The following is a 5,000-nucleotide window of genomic DNA, read 5'->3' on the forward strand; positions in this document are numbered from 1 at the left end:
CCGAAGAGGTGAACGACGGCGGGGATTTGACAGAGCTACGCAAGCAGTGTATGGTACGTAAACGACCCTCAGCCAGGCGTGGTCCAGGAATTGTATCCGTGGACCGCAATGTGCGTTCGAAATGTCGATGTTCATGTGTCCTGCAGTTCACACGTTGACGCGCAATTAGCTGCGTTCTTCATCGACCCACGAGCCAAGTGATCCACCGTTCAGGGTAATCGTATAAATTTTATATTTCACATATATAATTTTATTCTCATTTGTTCGACCTAATATCTCTCTTCTTTCAAAGAGAAGATAAAAGTTGATACCTGAATCTCCGACCAGCGCGCGAAGGAGATTCAGGCGTCGCCTTGGAGACGACACCGAAGCCTTTCGAGACGAAAAACGTTCAAGTAATATGTATATATTTCTCGACGTTCCGGGCGTATAGTGCATTCAAAAACCCGCGAAAGACGCAGAAGACTCGCACGCGTGGAAACGACGGGGATATATTTTGTATCCTACCCGATACTGAATCCATCGCGTGCAGTCGACCCTCGCGTTCTTCCGATCAGACGCATCTATTGTTGCGCGCATGTTTTCGCGTCGCATCGCGCGAAACGTTGCACGAATCGTACCGATCGATCGATTGAAAGCAAATAATGAAAAAAGACTTCACAGCTGGCTCTTTGCCGGTCATTCGTCCCATGTTATCTCTTGCCGCGAAATTGGCGCGCAAGAGTTGGGTGTCAGACGCGCGGCTTTAAAACGAGCTTCACGGCCGGTCCCTTCGTTACCGCTTTCGTTCTTTCTCTCGGAACGACCATGAACGAACACGACGAGCGACGCTACGGCATACACACGTCCACGGATTCGATTAAAAAAACAGACTTCACAGCTGGCTCTTTGCCGGTCATTCGTCCCATATTATCTCTTGCCGCGAAATTGGCGCGCAAGAGTTGGGTGTCAGACGCACGGCTTTAAAACGAGCTTCACGGCCGGTCCTCTCAATTCCGTGTACGGTACACGCAAGATGCGGGTTCCACTTCCAGACTACCCGGTCCCTTCTCTCTACGAGAATCGATAGTAGAAGAACGGCTCGAAAACGCGTCTCAGAGACTAGGGGAAAAGAAGCGGTATGCGAGCGAAACGAAAACGCATTATGGAAACGTCGCGAAACAATGTTCGACGGTTGCTCGGTTCCAATCGTGCGGCCGTTTCAATTTCTCGTGCGCTTCACCGTCCCTCCGTAACTCTGGCCGATCGCGTATACCGAAGAGCCGACACGCGCAAAAACCACAGGCATTGTATACTGTATATATATATGTTACAGTCACAGCCTTCGCGCGTTTTACTCTCCGACGCGGGGTTTCCACGACGAAAGAGAGACAGTTTCGTGGCGGGTGACTCGGCCGAATCGCTACGACGGGTATTTCTATTATAGAACGAATCATCGCCACCCTTTACCAGTGCCCGACGAAGGAATCACAAGGTCATCTGGAGTTTACAATGCCAGCGACGGTAATTCCAACGAAGACCCGATAAGTCAACTCATCGTTCTATTTCTCCCCGTACAGAAAAGCGAATCGACGCTAACGCACCTCGCGCAAGCACGAACGTTCTCTTCGCGTGGATCATCCCATCGTCGAAAGATGTAAAGACGCATTGGAGATCGTGGTCTCTGGCGGGCTCATTGCACGCCCCACTGCATATCTTTCCTCGAATCGAGAATGATTCGTCCACTAAGGCTGCGAAACTACGCGTCGAGGAAACTAGGGGAAAGAAGCGGGATGCGAGCGAAACGACAATACATTATGGAAACGTCGCGAAACAATGTTCGGCGGTTGCTCGTTTCCTCCTGCGGACGTTTCATTGCTCGGGCGCTTCACGTCCCTCCGTAACCTTCGCGCGATCGCGTGCCCCGGAGAGCCGGCAACCGGTGAACCACAGGCGTATAAACTATAGTCTTCTATAGCAAGCCTTCGGCGGTTACTCTCCGACGCGGGGATTCCACGACGAGAGAGAATTTCGTGGCGGGTGACATCGGTCGAAACGCTACGACGGGTATTTCTATTATAGAACGAATCATCGCCACCCTTTACCAGTGCCCGACGAAGGAATCACAAGGTCATCTGGAGTTTACAATGCCAGCGACGGTAATTCCAACGAAGACCCGATAAGTCAACTCATCGTTCTATTTCTCCCCGTACAGACAAGCGAATCAACGCTATCGCACCTCACGCATGCACGAACGTTCTCTTCGCGTGAATCGTCCCATCGTCGAAAGATATAGCCGCTTGGAGATCGTGGCCCATCAAGTTCTTCCGTAACTCCTGCGCGATCGCGTACCCCGGAGAGCAGGCAACCGGTGAACCACAGGCGTATAAACTATAGTCTTCTATAGCAAGCCTTCGCGTTTACTCTACGACGCGGGGATTCCACGACGAGAGAGATTTTCGTGGCGGGTGACACGGCCGAATCGCTACGACGGGTATTTCTATTATAGAACGAATCATCGCCACCCTTTACCAGTGCCCGACGAAGGAATCACAAGGTCATCTGGAGTTTACAATGCCAGCGACGGTAATTCCAACGAAGACCCGATAAGTCAACTCATCGTTCTATTTCTCCCCGTACAGAAAAGCGAATCGGCGCTATCGCACCTCACGCAAGCAGGAATGATCTCTTCGCGTGGATCGTCCCATCGTCGAAAGATGTAAGACGTACAGAAATCGTGGTCCATCACGATTATTCGTAACTCTCCGAGTCGCGTATCTGAGAGTAGGACAAACGGAGAACCACAGGCATAAATAATACTATATGTTTCTTATATAGTTAGCCTTCGCGTTTTACTCTCCGACATGGGGATTCCACGACGAGAGAGAGTTTCGTGGCGGGTGTCTCGGCCGAATCGCTACGACGGGTATTTCTATTATAGAACGAATCATCGCCACCCTTTACCAGTGCCCGACGAAGGAATCACAAGGTCATCTGGAGTTTACAATGCCAGCGACGGTAATTCCAACGAAGACCCGATAAGTCAACTCATCGTTCTATTTCTCCCCGTACAGAAAAGCGAATCGACGCTATCGCACCTCGCGCGAGCACGTAACTACTCTTCGCGTGGATCGTCCCATCGTCGAAAGATGTAAGACGCACGGAAATCGTGGCCCATCAACGTTTTTTTGTAACTCTGCCGATCGCGTATCACAGAGCCGAGACGCACATACCACAGGCGTATAATACCGTTTTCTTTCGTATGGTAAGCCTTCGCGTTTACTCTTCGGCGCGGGGTTTCCACGTCGAGAGAGACATTCGTGGCGGGTGACATCGGTCGAAACGCTACGACGGGTATTACTATTATAGAACGAATCATCGCCACCCTTTACCAGTGCCCGACGAAGGAATCACAAGGTCATCTGGAGTTTACAATGCCAGCGACGGTAATTCCAACGAAGACCCGATAAGTCAACTCAACGTTCTATTTCTCCCCGTACAGAAAAGCGAATCGACGCTGTTGCACCTCACGCAAGCACGAACGTTCTCTTCGCGTGGATCGTCCCATCGTCGAAAGATGTAAGACGCACGGAAATCGTGGCACATCACGTGTTTTCGGAACTCTGTCGACCGCGTATCTCAGAGACGACGCGCGCGAACCACTGGCATATACTATTATATATCGCGTTTTACCCTCCGACGCGGGGATTCCACGACGAGAGAGAGTTTCGTGAGCGGGTTGACTCGGAAGAAACGCTACGACGGGTATTTCTATTATAGAACGCATCATCGCCACCCTTTACCAGTGCCCGACGAAGGAATCACAAGGTCATCTGGAGTTTACAATGCCAGCGACGGTAATTCCAACGAAGACCCGATAAGTCAACTCAACGTTCTATTTCTCCCCGTACAGAAAAGCGAATCGACGCAATCGCACCATACGCGTGCACGTAAACAACTCTTCGCGTGGATCGTCCCATCGTCGAGAGACGTAAGTTTTCATAGTATGAATTCGCGTTTTACTCTCCGACGCGGGGATTCCACGACGAGAGAGAGTTTCGTGAGCGGGTTGACTCGGAAGAAACGCTACGACGGGTATTTCTATTATAGAACGCATCATCGCCACCCTTTACCAGTGCCCGACGAAGGAATCACAAGGTCATCTGGAGTTTACAATGCCAGCGACGGTAATTCCAACGAAGACCCGATAAGTCAACTCAACGTTCTATTTCTCCCCGTACAGAAAAGCGAATCGACGCAATCGCACCATACGCGTGCACGTAAACAACTCTTCGCGTGGATCGTCCCATCGTCGAGAGACGTAAGTTTTCATAGTATGAATTCGCGTTTTACTCTCCGACGCGGGGATTCCACGACGAGAGAGAGTTTCGTGAGCGGGTTGACTCGGAAGAAACGCTACGACGGGTATTTCTATTATAGAACGCATCATCGCCACCCTTTACCAGTGCCCGACGAAGGAATCACAAGGTCATCTGGAGTTTACAATGCCAGCGACGGTAATTCCAACGAAGACCCGATAAGTCAACTCAACGTTCTATTACTCCCCGTACAGAAAAGCGAATCGACGCAATCGCACCATACGCGTGCACGTAACAACTCTTCGCGTGGATCGTCCCATCGTCGAGAGACGTAAGTTTCATAGTAAGCCTTCGGCGTTTTACTCTCCGACGCGGGGATTCCACGACGAGAGAGAGAGTTTCGTGAGCGGGTTGACTCGGAAGAAACGCTACGACGGGTATTTCTATTATAGAACGCATCATCGCCACCCTTTACCAGTGCCCGACGAAGGAATCACAAGGTCATCTGGAGTTTACAATGCCAGCGACGGTAATTCCAACGAAGACCCGATAAGTCAACTCAACGTTCTATTTCTCCCCGTACAGAAAAGCGAATCGACGCAATCGCACCATACGCGTACACGTAAACAACTCTTCGCGTGGATCGTCCCATCGTCGAGAGACGTAAGTTTTCATAGTATGAATTCGCGTTTTACTCTCCGA

The 5,000-nt window shown here is 50.6% G+C and overlaps 1 non-coding gene across 1 annotated transcript; it reads right to left on the reverse strand.

Annotated features, from left to right (window-relative positions):
• Window positions 1–62: 62 nt before the first annotated feature.
• LOC143175851 (5.8S ribosomal RNA) lies at window positions 63–217 on the reverse strand. Its single transcript, XR_013000509.1, has one exon. It is a non-coding gene; the product is annotated as a 5.8S ribosomal RNA (ribosomal RNA).
• Between the last annotated feature and the right edge of the window lie 4,783 nt (window positions 218–5,000).

The sequence above is a fragment of the Nomia melanderi genome, unplaced genomic scaffold (assembly GCF_051020985.1).
Source record: "Nomia melanderi isolate GNS246 unplaced genomic scaffold, iyNomMela1 scaffold0229, whole genome shotgun sequence".
In the NCBI taxonomy this organism is placed as follows: domain Eukaryota; kingdom Metazoa; phylum Arthropoda; class Insecta; order Hymenoptera; family Halictidae; genus Nomia; species Nomia melanderi.